The sequence below is a fragment of the Halyomorpha halys genome, unplaced genomic scaffold (assembly GCF_000696795.3).
Source record: "Halyomorpha halys isolate HHAL.00 unplaced genomic scaffold, Hhal_1.1 Scaffold1468.1, whole genome shotgun sequence".
NCBI lineage: Eukaryota > Metazoa > Arthropoda > Insecta > Hemiptera > Pentatomidae > Halyomorpha > Halyomorpha halys.
Window position 1 is genome coordinate 29,600 of NW_027106345.1, and position 22,538 is coordinate 52,137.

General features: G+C 30.0%; 1 long non-coding RNA gene across 1 annotated transcript in view; it reads right to left on the reverse strand.

Moving 5' to 3' along the window:
- Positions 1–6,097: 6,097 nt before the first annotated feature.
- LOC136795116 (uncharacterized) overlaps positions 6,098–22,538 on the reverse strand; it is a 161,752-nt gene continuing 145,311 nt past the window's right edge. The window contains exon 3 of the long non-coding RNA XR_010842668.1: positions 6,098–6,136. This is a non-coding gene — a long non-coding RNA (uncharacterized lncRNA). The remainder of the gene's footprint in view (positions 6,137–22,538) is intronic.

Genomic DNA, 22,538 nt, shown 5'->3' on the forward strand with positions numbered 1-22,538 from the left:
TATATATATCCTCTAAAATTGATCATAATGAACACCAGTAGCTAAGAGAGGTGTGCGCCGTCATCTAAGCTACCAGCAATTTTGCATTACTGAAAGGTCGTGCACATATAACTAGCTAGTTTTAAGGAGCAGAGAAATGATGTAATGATGTACATCGATTTTTCAATGAAAGGTTATTTTATTTTTAGCTTTTACCAATTTCAATTTCATCATATTTGTAAAAATTCATAATTTCTTACATATTCATAAACTACTATTCATCATAATCATTAAATAGCAACGGTTGTTTAAATTATTCCGCAGGGTTCAAGAATTATAAGATTTTAGTCTGTAAATATTCTTTGTTATGTTTTAAAGAATAACAATAATATTCTGTGTTTTTCAATCACGTGGAAAATACTAATTCTTGAATAAAGTTTATATATTTAAGACCACAAATATTAATGAATTAAACTAGGCATCAGAAAGCTATTAGTTCAGATTTACATTGCTTGTTTAAATTAAAATTATATCGTGGTACATTGGCCATTGATTCCATAATCTCAAATGATCCCACTTACTGACGAAATCATTTGTTTGATTCTCAATTCAGGAGAATCAGAGAAGTAAAAGTACGATTTAGAAATCCATTAGGTTTCTTCACAGCACACAGCAGCTGATTTTTTATTCATCAAAAATGACTCTTTCTAAATTGAATAAAATGATAATATTTTAATAATAATAATTAAAATATGATTGTGGAATTACGCGCAATTTGGAGAACATAAATTCTTAATTAATTTAAGTCTTTTTGATTTAAGTTAAAAATACTGGTGTATTCGGGTTAGTTTCTAATTCATAAAACTATGTATGTTGCAAATCAGACAAGATATCCCATTATTAAATTTGATAAATAAAAGAAGAAGAATCCATTACTTGTCTGTTGAACTTTTATTGTGGAAATATATACCTAAAAATACCCCCAGAAACTGCAAGTAATTTTTTTACGGAACTACATGTTCTCTGTCATAAAGCTTATATCCACGAAATATAATAATTATCCTGGAATTGATAAAAATAATTTATCCGTTCTTACTAAGGCCTATATCTACTTCGAATCAAGATTATTTTAACGATTTTATGAAGTCTAGATTTTTCTAATTTAAAAATAACAGAACCAACCATTCAATGGCGTCGTGTCACGAATAAAAAGACGAATGGTAACGATGGAAAGTCTAATTGTTCGAGAAGTGTTTTTTTTAGCATTTCTGAACTATTTTTCATAAAAAATTTCTTCCTTTAATTGACAACAGAATGATTTAAAAAATGGAAATTAGTCTACGGACAATGATATACAATTCTTACACTCTGTCAAGATTCAATTTTCAGGAGAAGGAGCATTTTCTGGTTTAATACTGAGTCATTTATTGCTTATAAGGAAAATTGGGAAATGTTGAAAACTGGGAGTGATCAGGTAAGTAAGGATTTACGGGTTTGACATTTTATTTCCTTCGAAAAAGACACTTAAGTTGCTTATAATACTTTAATGTATGAAATAATTGAAACTGAATATACAAATAAAAAAAGAAAGAATAGATTAGGTTATAAAAATGATTTTTCATATTTTTTTTTTTTTTATGCCCACTAAGTAAATGATGAATAATATATTTCGATAGCAACTTTACTAAAAAATACCCTAAGTAATTGACAACTTACAAATAAACATTACCAATTAAAAAAATAAGAATTCGAGTTTAATGAGAAAGGACCAAGTGAAAGCTGGGTATACCTTAGATTAAGAAATAGCAGTTGTAATGGACCGAGAAGGATTTTAGCCGAGTAATAATGACAAAGCCAAAACATACATTAAAAAGTTTGAATAAAATAAAATGCATGTTACTTAGAAACGCCAGAAATAATGAAAATACTAGCCCGCAAACAAGCTGTTAAAGCAACCTTATTTGCATCTTAAGCAGCTCATTGAGTCGTTCTTTAATGAGAGCTTCAGCTCTCTCCTTAGAGACAGTTATTTCGTATCTTAGCTGTAATAATTACAATGGATTGTTTGTTGTCTCTACAATTCGCTCATTGATGAATATTTAAAATAACAATGCATTTTGCACTGGGTTTCTTCTCTCCTTTGAATTTATCCCATTTAATTTAGAATTTTTTTAAAGTAGTCGTTTAAATTAAAAGCCCTTAAAAATGGATTTTAAGTTTTTTAGACCCGCTCTTGGAAATATTTTATAATATACTGTTATAAAATATTTACAATATTAACAGTTGGTTTAATTAGACTGAGCTTTACATGTTTGACACCAGGCACACCGATTTTTAAATTTCAACTATGTATGAACGTGATAGAAAAAATCAAGAAATATATTAGAATAATTAGGAGATAACTGGATAATTATTTTTTATTCTCAATTGTTTCACGAATATTGTGCTATTATGTTCCACTACTGAGCTGAACTGGAAAAATATACTGCACTAGGTGCATCAGAGCATTGCAGTAGGTATTGATCCGTTTTTTAGGCAGCGACTATCAGGCAGAATAGGGTCATTAATTCAAAGCCTCAGGCCAGCGAACTTAGCCACGATCCCTTCAGTTGATATTATGATTGCTTTGTGGTGAATCATTTGATCTCTTATCCAATTATTACTGTGGATTATCTTTCCTCTGGGCTTTGTACAGGAATTATCACTTTGACAATGAACTGTCATGAAACCTCTTGTAAGAATTAATTTTGTCGGGATGAGCATTTACTTACGATTACTTAAAAGTATAACTTAAGAATATTTACTTCAGCTGTTTAACTAATTTACCTATAACTTATAACTTACCTAATTAGTAATAGAAAACTTTTCCAAACACAGCATAATAATTTTTTTTTCTGTCATTTAAATAATTTGGTCTCACTTTTACATAATGTCTAATTATTCTTGTTATAACTTGCACTAATATTATGACTGATTTAATCCGATCATAGTTCTGTCAACATTTACTTAATACGGTCGCTAAAATACCAAAAACAAATGTCTACGGATCATTTTTAGTAAATGTCCGAGGAGAAATACGATTTAGATTATGGTGTTAGGTTTCAACCAATATTCTTCTATATTGCAGTAGTGCTCGCATATGGTAAGGTTTTTTTTTTTAAGCGAATGTTTATTATTTAATACGTCTGATTTAATACATCCGTATAATAAGAAACATTATTATCACATGTCCAATTTGTCTCAGACATTATAAAATTCTAATTCACTATATTCCATGATAAAATTTTCATCCTGATCCTCTAGCACAATCCCTATCTAGCAATATCCATCCTTACAATCCACCCCGAAGGTCGAAACGGCAGAGGCCCAGAAGCCAATCATAAATAATTTGAGTTCTGGCAATGGCCAGATTCTCTGCTTAGGTCCTTCCTTGCTCATTCTTCACTGCTTTTCAATTAAATACTCAATACCAGTGAGGTGGTTGAGAGGAAGCGCCGGGGTCTTCCAGGGTTCTATTCTTTCCTTGCACAAATGAGGTGAAGAGCTCATCTCGGAGTTCCCCTGGCTCAATGTAAATAGGAATGATTGTGTTTAAGATATTATTTTACTTTAAGTTGATTTTTTTAAAAATGTATTTATTCTTTTCTCCTACTTCTTTGTTTGTTATCATTTAATTTGTATATTTGTAAATATGGGGTGAATGAGCTCTATTATCATCTATTACCATTGTCCAAGTATAAGACAGAATGTAATATTTCACAATATAATAAAACAAAAATTATCACATAAATATATACTAAATTTCACAATTTTTTTTATTGTACCATTCTACAATTTAAGCCGTATTAGCTCAGATAATTCAATGTTCCATCCTTTATTTCTGTTAATTGGATTTGCTAATATGACAAAATTAGAGCAGTTAAATCTCATCTGAGATATCCGTTTCAGTGAGTGGTTTTCTCGGAAAATGAAAATCGACCACACGAAGTCCTTTTCAATTTTACCTCGCTTTAACCTCCTGATATAATGGATAGTTATAAAATTTTAATTTTTATTCAGAAATTTATTTGAGTCTAATTATAATGACTAATACAATCTTATGAGTTATCAGTAATTTACTCATTGTCTAGTTCTCTAAAACGACTAATACACTATAATTATATTAAAAACTATAATATTTCTTTAACAATATACTTATGAACATGTTTTACATATTTAAAAAAATATTTTTTCTTTGGATGGATATGATCTTAGTGTTAAGCTTTGTTGTTTTAACTAACGGACAGTAATGGATACTACAGCCAGGATATTTATTTTCGTTTTAACCGTGGATGGATACTGGGACACACTCAGCCTCTAAGTTATCTGCATTGGCTGGTTAAGTATGGGTGCTGACCACACCGCTGCTGGCATAACCGATGGCCACGAAAGAGAACTCCTTCCCCATGAATAAAGAAACCTTGGTGGTATCTGGTATAAAAGGTATTGTTTATTTTTTCACCTATGAACAAAAGACTTAATTATATATGAATTCATGGAGAAAAGTAACTAGAAAATTAAATATTACTTTTTTTTTTTAATATTAGATGGTTTGGTTCGGGCGAAACCTACAGTTTTATGTAATTCTAATGTGACGAACGAAAAATTGTGAGAAAATGTCAAGGAAAACAATATCAACCCTAGTTCCAGATTTTTTTAATTCATCATTTTTTGAAAAATAATGCACGTAGAACAGTAGGATATTAGGAGTGTAAGTTTTCATTAATAAGACCTAATTAAGAATTTACAGAATTTTTAACTAATGAATTAAAATTTATAGAAATTTTAAATAAATATTCACTTTAAAAACAAAAATAACAAACATTAGTGAGTAAAATAATATCTGCGCATCATTTAAATAAACAAGCTGATAGGCAAGATAAATAAGAGAAAATAAGGTAAACATCCATCATGATAAACCCAGCTCTGATATACACCTGTAAGACCTGGACTCTAACCAGTACCTTAGAAAGCAGAAACGAGAGACTTGAATGGAAAGTCCTCCGAACAATTACAAGAGCTATATGGGATCGAAGCCTGAAGTGATGAACATAGTGAAGAACTATCAATAAATTGCTTGCAGAGACTGGTCAGTCAATATCTCATGGCATGAAGGCAAAGATATTATGATAGGTGGGACATGTGGCTCGAAGTAATCCATCAGGACACCTTTACAGAACAACGAATACCAGTGTAATTGGCAAGAGAACATGTGGGAGGAAAAAAACAGATAGATAGACAAAAATCAACAATGATACGAATGTACTGCATGCAGAAAACTGGAAAGCAGTTTCCCAAGACAAGCAAGTTTGAAGGGCTGCTTTGGGCGGTATTAGATTAGGTGTTCTATTCATAATTTTCAGCCCATATTGTAATTGAAATTTAAATAATCACACATTTATTTGTAAAAAAATTGCTATACAAAAAATTATATTAGATTATAATTTAATTTTAAGTTGTGAAAACGACAGACAGGGTGACAATATTAATATTTGATTCATTATAAATCTTGCAATTACACGGAAGATGGAGGTATCCGAGTGTACCGAAATTTGCTGACTCAGAAGATCTCAATATGGCCCTACTTTCATAAAAACCTTGCATGAAAGTTTAATCTCGAAAGGTATGAATTTTATATTGCGCCACAGTATCCGTCCTCGGTCTGAAGCTTGCATCCCCTCGAAAAAATACTTATTACAACTGAGACTTGAGTTCTACTGAATATTAAATTTTGGGATGATTATCTCTGAAAGTTCAAAAAAAGTCCATAGCTACTGTTCCCTACAAGAATATTTCAAGTAATTGTTTAAAAAAAAAACAAATACACTTGATAGTATATTTTCAGTCAATTTTACAAAGCATTGTACTGTAATTAAAAAAAAAATGTTTTTAAGACAATACTTTGTAAATATACCATCCAATCTTACACACACGTCTATAGCTTTTATTTTAGAAATATTCTATAACAACAAGTAGTATTAAAATTATTATTTTACGGAATGTTCAGCCACAGCACGTAATTCTAAAAACAATTAAAATGATAATCAATATTTTGCGATTATTTTAATTAATGACTTACCAATCGTTGAAGAAGTTTCATTTGCCGAACCGGATGCACCTGAAACGAACAAAATTATAATTTAAAAAATACAACTTACGCAGAAATCCAATTTGATTTTATTGCCCATGTATCATAATCATGTAGTATTTTATTTCAGACCTCAGATGGTCATTTAATTTTAAATTCCATTATTCTTATGATATTTACCATTTATCCATGACAAAATAATTAGCAAGAACTTGGATATATTTTAATTATATACAAATAAAATAAAAACTATAAAAATAGGACAAGGAAAAAAGTAAAGTAGTAGTGTGACATTATAATTGATTAGTTGCATTTCAAAATCAATCTTGTCCTTTTTCGTATTTTTAATTATTTAATTTGAACCTTTTTTTAAAATTATTATATCTCGAGGTAAAACGATTTCTTTTTTCCATAAAAAGAAAAAATCAAATAAAAATTTAAAAATTAATAGATAGTCTTGGAATGTAATACCTCTATTTAGAAAAAGGATTGAAAATGGATGATTGTCCGAAGTCTTGATCATTGTCAGACAATAAAAATGAAATTGGAATTGATGAAATTAAAAACGAAATCTATTCCTTAGATATAAAACACTACAAAATATTATATAATATGTGTCATAACTATGTAAATATGGTGAATTTGACAATCATCAGATGAGTACGAGATATTTTACTTAGGGTTGTTTACGGGTTTTTAATGAAAATTTACTTTAATTAAAAACCTCAAATATTGCTGATTTTACTCACTTAGTTAAACAAATTAATATTAATGGCAAATAAAAAATGACCGATAAAAACAATAAACTAAATTTGTTTAATTCGCCCATTTTAGTTAATACTGACAGTATATTGTTGTGTGTGAGTGTGATGGTGAATGTATATGTTCCATTGATAGTGGATGGCCCTGGAGATGTTGACATTCACCATTCATGGTCGATTTATGTTGAGCAAAGTTTTCAACGGAAAACACGTTTTCACTAGAGACGGTTGACTATTTCCAGCGAAAGTGAACCTCGCCTGCAATAGGGCAATGAGATGTAATAAATACCTCATTGTAGTAATTAGGAGCCACTCTGTCAAAATAAAAAATATACTTTTTGTTTATACTTTCTAAGAAGCAATATAAAATGAAACACTAAGGTATAACACTTGCGAATAAAATATAATGCTAATGGAATTTAGACATTACTTCTGTGGAGCTATATTTCTGTTGTGTCTTATATCCTACAATATTATTTTCAAATAATCACCGTTTTAATTGGGTCACAGGTGTTAAATGCAATTAGTTGTAGCAACTAGCTCAAGAAAGACCATCATAAAAAAAAGAAAAACAAAAAAAAAACAAGGAATTATTGGTCTTTTTAATGAAGGTTGAGGATTTCTATTACTTACCTTATATATTTATATATACTATTTATATTACTGCGGATACGTAACCTACTTATAAGAATAAAGATACAAAGGAATGAGTATGGTATTATTACTTGAAATTGAAACTGAGACTGCATTAGCTAAATGCAACAACGAGGGTGAGACAACATATATTGATTATTCACTATCATTATATTTTAATAAATTAAAATTCTGACCAGTTAGTTTGATATTTTTAGACCCAAAGTTACTTCAAGTTCTGTTAATTTGATCAGTGCTAACTCTAAGACTACTAATTAATCAAGAATATTTTTAAAAAGCATCTCGCTGGTTGACTAGTTTCTCTGTGCTATTAATTTAAATTTATGACACATGCTCAAACGGATTCAACGTCATTTTTATAAGTATACCGTCGCATATTTTTATACAAAATACAATAGTTGGCTACTTCTGTTCACATATACACAATACAAGTAAAAATTTGAACTCGTGTTAAATAGAATGATATTTATATAACTTATTTTATCTAGCTTGCTCTCAATTATCACTGGTTTATTTTATAACAATTAAGAAATTATACAATCAAATAAAGCTATACATCAAATTTATAACACACCATCAGCAAAAAAAAACTGACTGTAACATTATACATATAACCTTTAATTATTTATTTGAAGCAAAGAAATTTTGATTTACACCAATCCATAGCTTTCTAATCGACTCAGCCATCGTTCTCGATCGAAGCCTTTACAAAGTCACAAAAAGCCGGGGTTGCGGCTAATTTTCGATAATAAATGAATCAAGCAATTCGATAAATGAAAAAGAACTCAAAAAAGGTCGAACTCGCCATTAAACGAATCAGCTTTTTTGGCTGGCTGGAAGTGAAGTAAAAAAAAAAAAAAAAAAAAATGGTTCGGTTATTACCCTCGGAGGTGGAGGCAGTTTTTCTTCCATCTTTCTCTCCTTTGTTCAGAGAGGAAGAGAGGGGGGGGATCGACAGTTAGCTTTCACTGAGGAAATGTAATTATATAAAAGGGCGAAGGGAGAAGGGATTGGAGAGGAAAAGGGGGGAGGGGTAGCAGCACTGGACCCGGGAGAGTGAGCTCTATAGGATGGGGGGGGGGCTCAGCTGCAATTTGTCACCCTCCAAATATGTAACACCCTTCCCGAAGATATTTCCGCCCTGCCCCAGGTATCTATCAGCCCCAACAGGACCTATATTTTTATCCTTACAAATATAAATTTAGAAAACTTTCATAAATCACGTGATAGCCTTAGATTTTTCATCTTCACCTATTTCATACTCATGTTTTTTTATTGTTTGTTCCGATTTTGGATTCTTCCTTCCAATAAGACAGATTTGAAGAATTCTCATAAATCTTAAAAGACAAATGCTAGCGTAAAACATTTTAATATTCATAATAAGTGATTACGAATTAATTAATTAATAATTAAATCAGCTGAAAATATAAAAATAATTGCATTCAATTTTAGAATCAGCCTTTTATTACAAAATTTATTAATTGCTAATTTTTTGTATTGTGTTTTCAGAGGAGCACAATAGAAATAAAATAAACAGCATAAGAACCCAAAAAACAGTCACACTATTTTTTAATAAAATAAAATTTTCAAATGGATAAGTTTATATTACTAAATGGTTTTGTATTCAACCCGCTAAGGCATATAATCAATGCAAAGTTGATATGTTAATTTAGAGCTATTAATCGTTTAATTTCTTTTCTTTAATCTTAACATTCTGAATTTTAACAGAAAGAAAAGTAACTTTTGTCCTCATAATTTTTTAACTTTTCCTTTATTATGTAAATAAAGGTATTATATTTCAAATGTGTACTCTACAATAAATAAATTGGCTCATCGTCACATTTTTGTACCATGGGTGCAAAGCAAAAAATAAAAAGTAAAAAATAACCAACTTACTTATTGTTTTTAAAATCATCACATCAATCAGTTTGCACCTATTTTAAAAATTTCCCTATCATTATACATAAATTATTTATACTTTAAAAAAGTGATTTCACTGCTTGGGTCAATCTGATAAGTATTTGATTGAAACAAATATTGTTTAACAAAATTTTCGGTTACAATTAATAAGAGTAAACAATAAATTTATCGATATTCTATTTACATTAAAAATATTCCATGTTAAACCGATCAACTAGTTCCGATGGAATTCCATTGATTAGAAGTGTCTTACATGGAGGCTTCATACAAGAGAAAAATGATAGAAAAATTGAGTTTTTCTGGGTAGTTAAAATGAGTTTTTTTTTAATGTATTCTGTTACAAAGTTGTAAATTTCAGTAAATAATCTTTTTTTTCAATAAAAAAATGAAATATATTTTCTTAATGACTGTTGAAGCTACAGCTTTGTTCTAGGGACACCCTTACACTATGTTCAGATTAAACTGGATTATATGGTTAGTTATTTGGGGTTTTTAATATTGCGTTGAAAGAAGATGAAAAGAGATAAATGCGAAATAGAAATAGAAATATTTAAATATTGATTTTTTTTTTAAATTTATTTATCGATATTTACAACTGTACATAAATACATCAAGTAAATTTGAGGAAATCATAATGGTATGGTACAAGCATTGAGAGAAACTACTCATTGGTAGCACTTTAAAAACATTTTTACAATATAAGGTCTTGAGGCCATCTTCTATTCATATGCCTCGGAGGATTGTCCGGAATAAAAGAGGAAGCAAGATTAGAAACTAATGGGTTTGAGTGGTTAGGGAGTTTGTAAAGGAAGGATTGATATCTGGTTCGGGCTAGATCGGTTACAAATGGAACATTAAGGTCTTTGTGGATGGTTTTATTTGTGACAAAGTAGCGAGCATTTAGGATTTTACGAAGGATTTTGGATTGGATACAAGATGAATTCGAAAGTTTAGTGGAGCCCCAAAGCTCAACGCAGTATGTTCAGATAGGCCTTATAATTGTCATGTAAATCAGTGTAATGAATTGGAAGTTTGGACCGTTTGTCTAGTAAGTGCTGTAATAGTCGAAATCGAAGTGCACTTTCCTGTCTTTTCAGTCTTGTGTGAGGATTCGAGGTTAGTCGTTTGTCCAGATGTAGTCCAAGGTAGCGAATCTGTCCAACAGGGGTAAGGGCAACATTATTGAAGTATACTGTAGGGCAGTCAGTAGGTTTACGACGTAGGGTAAAGGTAATTTGGTGGGATTTGTTGGAATTTATTCTAATCCTTCAATTACGACAAATATTGAATATAAAAATAAATAATATAGAAGAAATCATAAAACATAAAGAAACTACAGAAAAATGATACAAGATAAAATGCTTGATAAAACAGAAGAAAAAATAATAAGAAGAAAATTTCTTTGAAAGATAAAAATATACTAAACAATAAAAGAAAACTTAAAGAAAAGATACTATTTGTTTATTGAATTTTACCAATAAAATTAGCCTATAGAGCTCTGGTTAGAAACAAAGAACTATTGTAAGTTAATAATGTTTTATTAAATTAAAATGGTAGATATTATTGGTGATATGGATTTAATTAATATTGGTACAAGTTAATTACCATTACCATGGCGGTTACAGAGACAGAAAGATATGTTTAAAGAATAGGGGAGTAAAGAATACTTGCAGAGGTGTAATGTAGATTGACAGAAGAAAGAAGTTAGGTAAGTGAATTGATGTAGATGATAGAGATGATGAAATAGAGGTGATGTAAACAGAAGGTAGGTATAACAGACTGAAAATAGAAGAAAATAGGTGAATGAGTAAACAGATAAACTGCACACCAAGTAAGATAAATGGAATAATCCAAAGAGGTTGACAGTGCATTAGAAAGGAATTACTTCTGCTAGCAAAAACTTATTTAAAGATTCTTCCACTAATGAAATACATTTTCAGAAATTTAATGTTGCATCGTTTAAGGTTGTGAGAGTGAAATGAATGAGAAAAATCAAAATAATTAAAGAGAGTCTGGAATTTATTAAATTGAGGTTATAGAACAAAAAGTGGCCTAAACAATATCCAAAAATTTAAATTAATGTCCTTTCAATGATCAGATTAAGAAGAAAAAGATTTTTAAAACCTATAGAATCGAAAATGTAAAAACTTTCTTTGTTACTAAGAAATGTTTACTGGTTGAGAAATGAGCCTCTGGCCCAAATAAAACCTTATGTTGGGAGTGTTCTTATTGAGTGCGGAGAGCCAGCACTGTTTTTGCCACAATTAGTGAAGCCACGGGTCCTAGCACTTAGCGGTGACAGTAACTTCATCAGTCGACCAACCCTTGTCCTTCCTCACAAGGTAGTTCTGATAGAGGTGTGTTCCTTCCCAAATAACAACCCCTTTAACGAACCCGGCTAATAAATCTAACTATTTTTGCATTATATATTTCAGTTGGAACGTATCTTATAAATCACTTATCAGTTGGTTAAAATATATTCCCATAAATTACATATCCTCATAACATCATTTCATGATAATAAAAATATACTATATATAATCGATTTTATGTTTGTGAAATAAGGAATTTATTATTTAAGTAATTAAAGTGACTATAATTAGTTTTTACTCTAATTATATGAATCATGGGTGGCTCACCTTTATTGAATTACGTTAGCCTTTAAGATGTTTGACTAATCGCAGGGAGGAAAGACCACGTTAAATTTTATTAAATATGGTGCGGAGACAACAATATCATATCAGAAAATAGACGTTAAAAAATATATTAACACTTATTTTCTCTCAAATAACAGTAAATAACTAATTAGGGAAGATCATAATAATTCAGATTTTTTTCGGGATAAGAAAAAAATATCATAATCCAAGAAAAGAGACATCAGGGCCCTGTTTCATAATAAAGTACAAACTAATACTATCTTGTCGATTTAACTTAATACAATTACACTTACTTGTACATAGTAACTTGTACTTTAGTACTTTTTAACTCCTGTAATATCACTAATAGTCCTCACTATTATGAAAAAAAAAATAATTATTAGTGTAATTACCACCTTGTTTATATACTTGTACTATGAACCAATACAATTAGGTTTCATTATGAACTTTTTGCCAATGGATAAATCCCAAATTTTGATAGCTATGAACCTTCCGTGGATGACAAGTACATTTATAAAAAAATGCAGCGTTTAAATCAGAAAAGTACTTTAGATCTTGTGCTATGCCGTTTTTATTTATTTATTGATATTTACAAATGTTCATTACAATACATTCAGTAAATTTAATCTCAGTTACATTGTAGTGTTCCAGCTAGGCCTGTAAAAAAACTACCCATTGGTAGGAGACTAATGACGCTTTACATTAGCCGGTCTCGTGGGTATCTTCTTTTCAGGCGCCTTGGAGGATTGTCAGGAATGGAAGAGGAAGCAAGGTTAGAAACTAGTGGGTTTGGGTGATTAGGAATAATATCTGGTTCGGGCTAGATCGGTTACATTTGGAACATTAAGGTCTTTATGTATGATTTTATTTGTGACAAAGTAAGGAGTATTGAGGATTTTACGAAGGATTGTGGATTGTGAGGATTGGATACGAGAGGAATTCGAAGGTTTAGTGGAGCCCCAAAGTTCAACTCCGTATGTCCAGATTGGCCTTATTACAGTCATGTAGTTCCTTATTACAGGTCTTCCTTATTACATTCTTTTGTAATGAATTGGAAATTTAGACCGTTTGTAAGTGCTGTAATGGTCGAAATCGACGTGCAGTTTACTGTCTTTTCAGTCTTGTGTGAGGATTCTTGGTTAGTAGTTTGGGACGGAACGTAAGTTGATAAGTCACTTAATTGTACTTGAAAAAAAAACTTCTAGAAAACGCCTATTCAAACTTATACTTCTTCAGTGAAGTAGCATTACAAAAAAAAATAAATGTTCATCTTATTTTTTAATATGAATTTCTCGTTTCCTGGTATAATTATGATCCTATATGTATGTGGGTGTTTCATCATGTTTATGGCTGTTACCAGACCTTTCCCGACAAAGTTAGTCTTAGCGAGAACTTGATGTTCTTAGCACCACCGACGTGGCATGAGTTAACTTCTTGGCTTGTAGTCTGCAAAATTACCATTGTTTTAAAAATTTCGGAATTCTATTGTAATACATTTATGCTTTAATAACATAATGATACCTTACATTTCTTGTAAGTAAATTAATATCTTATTAATAATTAATTAATATATTAAATGATTAAGATTATATAAGTAAGTTTATTCGTTTGTTTTTTTAATAACTCACTAGCTGATAGTTTTATACGTCAACCCTATTCTTTACAATTATTGAATAAAAACCAGTATAATTTATTTTTGTTATTATATTTCACTTTGTTGGATAGAAAACACAGAATTCGCGAATAAAAAATTATGTAGAATCTTTCATTTCTAGAGAATATATCAAAGACTATCCCCTTACTAATTTGTTGCCTTCTTTTGTTTTAAATGTCAATACAACGAGTTATGAAATCGTTATAGAATAGGAAGTTAACACACAGTATTATTGAACAGACATCATTAATAGAAAATTCAAATTTAAACCAGAAACAACTATTCTTATATTTAAAACAATTCTCAGGCCACAGCTGATGTATGGCTGTGAAGTCTGGAATGCGGTATCCTTTACGAAAAGGAAAAAATTACAATCTTTTCTAAATAGAGTCGTAAGAATTATAAGTTACAATTCTATATTTATCAGTTCCGTTATTATCACTCTAAAATTTTATTTTATCTTAATTTCTTATTTTTCTCTTCATCTTTTTCTTTTTTTTTCCATTAGTCAATTATTTATTTTTTTAAATTCATAAATGTCATTGTTTTTGTTATTAACTTTACTTTTCTCTTTTATTAAGAATTATTATTTTAATCTATTTATTATATTTTTTTTTTATTTATGACATAGTATATTTCTTTTAAAGTCTTAAAATATAACATTATATAACTACACGAAGAGAGTTATATAGAGTTTATTTTTAAATAATCTATAATTATGTAATAATTATATAACAGTGAAATCTAATATATTTTCTCAGTTATTGAAAAACATTTTCTTAAATAAATCTTAGCATTATTGTAACAATAAAAACTACCAATATCAAAATTATAATTAACATAAGATAAATAACCAATTCGGCTAATATAAGTAATAAATATGTATTTTAACAAAAAATAATATGAGTAATAATTTTTAAATTTTGAAACGTACAGAAAGGAATATGATTTTTGATATCTGTCAGATTCTATCAGTGTCAACCCTTATCAAAACAACATTCCTACAGTAACGTCCATCAAATCTGAACCTGCTGAATAAAATAACAGCTTGTCCAAGTCAGAGCAATTCCGGTTTATTGAAAAATCTCATCTCCGTATATTGTAAATGATTTATAAAATATTTTCGGAGTACGTTCTATATTCAATTATATTAAGCTTCTGGATTCAATTGAAGCTATTAATTCATTCCATGTTGAAAAAAATAAATAAATATCTTTTTAATTTTAAAAATAACTTTAATAAAATCATCCACAAAGACCTTAATGTTCCATTTGTAACCGATCTAGTCCGAAACAGATATCAATCCTTCCATTACAAACTCCCTAACCACTAAAACCCATTAGTTTCTAATTTTGCTTTCTCTTATTCCGGCAATCCTCCGAGGCGTCTGAAAAGAAGATGGCCTCGAGACCTTATATTGTAAAAATGTTTTTAAAGTGCTACCAATGAGTAGTTTCTCTACATGCTCGTACCATACCATTATGATTTCCTCAAATTCGCTTGGTTTATTTTATGCACAGTTGTAAATATCAATAAATAAATTTTAAAAAAAAATAAATATCTTTTAAATTTATTACTATTGATATCAACTAATTATGAAATTAATTATAAATTTGTTATAAACTATAGCTTTTACTTGAAAAACGATAAAAATAATCAATAAAATAAATTTCAGTGTTTTGACTTGAAACGTTAATTTGTGGGCATTCCTTCATAGAAAGATGTTCGAAAGATAAATTTCTGCAAGGAGAATTTTCTAAAATACTGCAAATTACCTAGCTCATTTAATTTGTATCATTAAAGATAGATTGACGAGCAGTAAAGGAAATTAGGGCGATTTTATTATTTGACATGTGTTATATTGTGCTTAAATACTTTTTAGGCTAGAGTAATAGTTGAAAATTGCTAATAACTAAATACAGTATTTGTTTGAAAATCATCTGAATTCTTTCTTCTTCTTCCAAACTAAATTGTTCCAAATATAACTTTTTTCACAGAATTTTAGACGTGAAAAATTTGAATATGAATTTTTATATTTATTATAGGAAGATGAACCGTATGGCGGTGAAGAAAGGTTCAAAAGTAGCAGAATTGGTTAAATGTACGTAGGTCGTACTTTCAACCGTTACACTTTACCAATACCTATATATTTACATGTACTTCCATTAAAAAAAGAACAGAAGCTATGCATTTTATATTGAATTGGAAATTTATAAATATTTTTTAACGATTGGGTTAAACTAACATGATCAAAGCAAATGACGGTTATCCTTGTTGAGAATATAAAATCCTCAAAATTTACTATACTTTACATGTTCAGAACGAAAATTGCCCCTACCCTTCTCTCCTATGGGTTCATAGATAGCTCCAGAAATTGCAGTCCCACTCTCCAGCCATGCCATTGGTGTAGTTAAATAACATAATACTGTAATTCCAAATAGGAGTTTGCCATATTACAGTCAATATAAAGCAGACGCGCATATTGTCCTAATAATGTAAAACTCGTATAATGAATATAGAACAATTTTCTACCATCAGATAAGAACTACTAAAATTTTTTATTGGAATTGTAAGATTGCCGTTCCGTGTAACATTCAGATTGTCATAAAGCCTGAAAATTGTCTGTAAAAGCACAACACCTACCCAGCTATCCTTTTCAATTAATAATTAAATGATATTTTGCTAAGTGAATCAGTGCAATAATAAGTAGTGAAGTTATAAATGATTCGCTTCGGCACGTTGGAAGAAATCCATAAAGGCCACTAGTAAGGAACGATACCCTCCCTTAGAGGGGTGTTCTTTAAGGAGGACCATAAAGAGGAAGGAGGAGGTAGCAATTAGGTCTAGGTTTCATTGGAGCTGTTAGAGTGACCCCGACAATGGGATGTCCTCCTCTTTGTCGAATCACAATGAACAGCCCAGGATATGGCCTCACATTTTTTTCTTCTCACCACCTTCAGATCCTACTAAGGATCTTCAAAAGTTTAGTAAATGTATACCATCAAAACAATCAAATAACATTTACTATTTAAAAACAATATAAAAATTACTATCATATTAATCTAACTTGTATTTCCTTTACAAAGAATGAAATTAGAAATACATACATACACAGCCTAGAGCAGAATACCATATTTCTATTAACTGAATTGTTTCATTTTATTTTATTAAACATTTTACCAAAATTCACAATTTTCTTCTTCTCCGAATAATTTTAACAACTTTTTAATAACAAGTTGAAACTATAGAGCGAATTTCAAATTAATTATGAGTCAGTTTTTATATGAGGATTCCATGCAAAACGAACAACGAGATTAAGCTTAAGGCAGCGGATTTGTTCAACAGGGATTAGTGGAGTACAAAGTAAGGAAAAATTAAAAATTGTATTTATGTTATGTATTTTCGTTAAAATGTATGTACTAGTAAATAAATGAATTATCTTTTAGCTGCAGGATCGGATTGATATTTATATTCTAGAGAAATTCCTTTTTTTTTAAGGTTCAGAAAGTTTTGACATTTAAGAATATAGATGTGCCAGAACACCCATCCTCTTATCGCCCTATCTCTCTATTCCCGATTATGGGCATAATCCTCAAAAAACTCATTTTGAAACGCCTATACCCCATCCTAGATTCCAATCATATAATCCCAGTTCACCAGTTTGGATTCTGAACATCCCACTCTACTATCCAGCAATGTCATCGTGTGGGTGGTGAACGTTGTCTCGTACTTTTTGGAATGCGGAATTTATTGCGCGGGAGTCTTTTTCGATACAGAGCAGGCTTTTGATCGAGTCTGGCACCCAGGACTGCTTTAAAAACTCCGTAAATTCCTACCTCCTACATACTTTCTCATCATCCACTCCTTTCTCACTGACAGATTATTCCAAGTAAACAACAATGGTTCATATTTATCTCTCTATTTTCAATCCCCTGGTTTTCCTTAAGGTAGTATCCTCGATCCCAACCTCTACACCGTCTATACAGCATACATCCCAACAAATCCTAACACTACCCTCACCACGTATGCCAATGATGCACATGTGCTCACAGTTAATAATAACCCTTTGATTGCATCACAAACTCTCTAGTCCCAGATCACAACCCTCGAAGAATGGTGCCAAAATTGGAGGACAAAAAATGAATCCCATCAAATTCCCCCAACAGTTTTACGAATTTATAGAAAATTTGTATTTTCTTAAAAGAACAGCTGGGCTCACGGGAAAACAATAAATACCTATAACAAACACTTGTTTTATGAATACATCTAATTTTAATAATATTATTGTGAAATATGACAAGAATGTTTGAAAATGGGAAGGGCATCGATATTGCATTATGAGGGGAAAGCATTATATAGTTGTAAATAAACTGTAATGAATAATATATATATATATATTGTATAGTTGGTTATTTTTCAAATAATGTGGATTTATAGTAGTCCTAAAGATTTTCCTCTTAATGATTTAAAATAATATATACGAATTAAATCAATCAATATAAAAAATAAATCTTTAAATAGTTTTCTAAAAATAGTAACTTACAAATATTTATATTTGTATTGCGTCAATAATAAATATTTTCTTATTTACAATAATACACACTGTTACATTATTATTACAAAGCCTACCTTCACCGGGTTAGAACTCAGATATCAATAACAGTGCATAATATATTTTATGTTTCATGTGTATCAATTTAATTAATAATTTTCTTTTTTTAATTTCTATAATAACATTATTTAAATACTTACTTTTATTTATATATACATTCGTAAAAATAAAAAAATTGAGCTGAAATTGATTTCTTCCCAACATTTTTAATTATTTATTTATTCATTTTTTTTTTTACAATTTTATTAATATTTTTTTAACAAATGTTTATTTTCAATCTAATGTATAATTATATTAATAAATAAACTACAAAATAATAATTTTTAACTGAAATCTATTTAATGGGATTCCTATAAAGTTATAAAAAAGTAAAAAAAATACAACTAAAAGACGAAGAGCCAGTTCTACTCTGAAAATATAAGGCACGGTATCCGCAGAAGGTATAAATAACCAGTGATGTTAGGAATGTAATTATAGTGAGTGATCGCCCCCAGGTGTATTCTGCCCGCAGGGGGAAAAAATCCACAGCCCTTATCCCAAGGGAGCTACTGGATTAATTATCTGGACCCACTGAAATCGGCCGACGTTTTATGACAAATTAGAATTCCATTATTTAGAGGGCGAGGAGGGAGTCGGGGAGCCGGGACATTTCTGCACCTCCTGAGGGCAGTGCTCTTTGGTTTATGGAGTCAGCCGTTTGTCACTATTAGCATTAGGAACTTTCTCTACTCCACAATGGATATTGGTCGGAACAGAAAAGATATTCGGTATCGAAAACACGATTTACAAAACTGAAATGACATAGTTAAATTATACTACGATAAGCCTACATGAGTTGTTAAAAATAAAATGTAATTTCGGCAATCCAAAATAATTGCTGTATATTCGGATTATAGAAAGTATAAGAAAAATGTTTTATTTATTTACATATTTTATTGAAAATTTCACTGTTAAAAAAATATTTTTTTTTTATTTTACATCTTCTAAGTATGAATTGTGAATCTAAGTAAAGATTTAATTTTTTTTTATCTTTTCGTAAAAGATTCCGCTCCCCAGACTTCTTAAACTTGATTTTTGAATATCCTTTGTATATTGCCTTTGTGGAAAAGGTCTTCTTGGGTAATTGAAATGACAATACTAAATGTTAAAATCGCCTCCGTTCTAAACTGTTTTAAAGATGGGACCCCAAAACCTGAACTTGTAGACTCAGAGAATATTTATCAACAATAATTCAAGATAAACTAAAGTTAGCACATGAAAGAACTTCAGTTTTCGTTTTTTGACATTCAGGACAGTTATCTTTGTGAACTGTTATGGATGATTTCTCTCTCACTCTGTAAGCTACATATATATAGTTAGGTGTATAAGAATTAATGTCCTGATCTCAATTGTTTTCTTTGTAATTGTTCGATTATAAACGTTCGGTTTCATACAGATTTGAATTAATTTCAACCAGACACACCTGAATCTAAATCGGTCTGTTGTTCTTCTTTAAGTGACAGAAGGCAAGTGAAATATTTTTTTATTCGTATTTGTACAAGAGCCGGGAAGAAAAAAAGGCAGTTATTTCATACCCATTTTTTATTCCTTTAATGAAAACTATGTTAAATTACTAGTCAACACTGATGAGCCTGCCAAGTATAAGTAGGGGGGAGGGAAATGGCGGCTGTTTCAAAACCTTAAAAAAAATTAATTTTTCATTCGAAGGTCTGTACCTTAAAAACTACCAACAATAGAAAATTTAAAAGAATATTATTTAAAGAAGAGTAAATTTGCTGAAGTATGAGCCCTAATAGAGCTATTTATGTCTAATAGTTCTCCAGATATAGCTTTTTAAAAAGCAACATTTCTTAAAATTCTACTGAAATATTAGTAGTTAATTTATTTTGAGAAATCTATATCTCTAGAACTATGTGACTTATAGAAGTCTGTCAACACTCCAATTAAAGCTAGTTAAATTACTATAAAATATGAGTAGTAGTTTTTATGATATTTGTCAAAACAACTCCAAAAACTGTTAATTTCTAGTTGTTCGTATACAATGTTTGATTTTGGAAAAAAAATATATCTCTAAATCCATAAGACGCACATATGACTGCCAGTACTCAAAATAAAGGAAATTATATTTATTACAAAGTAGTTAATAACACTTATCTTTTATAGATAGTATTATTATGATATTCGCATATGAATATATATCTGGCAAATGAAAATTTGTCCGAACAACTATAAATCAAATATTTTAAGCAAGTATCATGAAAACTACTACTGCTACGACGATAAACATAATAAACTTCGTAGCCCATTAAACTAGCTTTAATTTGAGTACTCATAGACATCTGTACGTCAAATTGTTTTTGAGATATAGATTTTTCAAAATAAATTCAATAACTACTGATCGTTCAGTACGTTCTGTACATTTTTATGAAATATTGGTTTTGGAAAAGCTATATCCCAAGAATTATTGAACGTAAATATCTCTATTAGGGCTTACAGTTTAGCAAATTTACTCAACTATAAATAATGTTCTCATAGATTTTCTATTGTTGTTGGTAGTTTTAATGATATAGAGCTTGGAAAGTAAAAAATAATTATTTTTAATGCTTTTAAAAATCCGCCATTTTTTATTCCCCCTACGTATTGGGTTTTTTTTCTCCTATTGGGTTCTTGTACTATATTCTCCTCTATGTAATTTTACAAATGATTATGCAGATGCAGTTTTATAAAGGGTTCGTCAATTTTAACCAGATATCTCCTCCGAAATCTAGGTTATCATGACGTTCTAAATTCAGGGTAGGAAAGCAAGGGAAGTTTTTTATTACTTTTGTTTCTTCACAATTCGGATTAGATTTATGGGTATTTTCTACTTCCTCCCGTACCAATATTTCTCTTTCCTCTTGTTCTGCATAATCTTGACATACAGTGTAAGTACATGACTAAACAGGATATTCGTGACTTATATTTTTAAATTGAAATAGCTAAGATTCTAAATGCCTTTTACTGGTTCAGTTAATTCTAACTAGTTTAATGTCTAATTAAAGTTTCTTTAAGCATATCGCTACTTATTTATTCCATCATTCTGAAAAGAACGAGTGAACGAAGATTAAGTCTTTTTGAAAGAATCATTATATCTCAGAGCTAAATCCTTCTCATTCTGAGTTCCAACCCGCTCGTGATCATTACTGCTTAAGCCCATATTCAAGTTCATAAGCCTCAAGTAGTGAAAAATTGCTAGGAAGGATGTGTTTTAATTTTAAGAGAAAACTTTAAATATTAATGGCAGAGTGATTGTTATTCGGAGCAGCATTAAGAGGTACTTATGAGCCCACTCTTGCGAAAGTGAAGAGAAAGGTGGAAGTTAATCTCTTTTGATAATCTCTTGTATTCAACAAAGTTAGACATGGCGAGCTTACATTCTCTTTATAATACTAGAGCGCTTAATCCTTTCCGTTTCTGTCTCAATTCATCCACTTCCTCATTACTCTCTGAGGAGAAGTGATTGTGTGAAGAACTTAGAGACGATAAAAGGAGTTACACATAAACTTTCTTTATATTACTTGAGGTGGAATTTATATTAGAGATACAAAGAGCATTTTTAGACTACAAAAATACGTCGGTCTAAGGTTCAAAGTAGATTTATGACTTGGAAATCAACCTACTTTGTCTGTTTTTAATGCTCCAGTATAATTAAAGCATCTTTCAATGAAGACAGATTATAGTGACCTCCAAAAATAACATATCATTAATGAGTTAATAGTAGTCCTTTTATTATTTATTTTGTATAATTCTTACTTCTATAATATTATATTTTATCTTCTATTATTATTAATCTATCTACTTATCTATCTATTATCTATAATCTATCTATCTACTATCTACTTAATTTCTTGCTATGTTTATTTCCAAGTTTTTTTTATTATTATTTTCATGTTTCTCTGAATAATGGTTTTGTGGTGGCAAGATTATTAACGTCTTCAGCGGCAATAGTCGACGTTAGCAAAGAGACTGTTTGAAATGGGTTTGCTACTGTTAAAATGATTATCAGCATTTTTATTTATACAGCAGTATATTTCTTTTAAATCCATTTACAATTCATTTAATTGCTCAGCCTCCATTGGCTCATTACCAGTGATGCGGCGAGAGGGATGCGCTGGGATCTCTTGAGCTCTGCTCT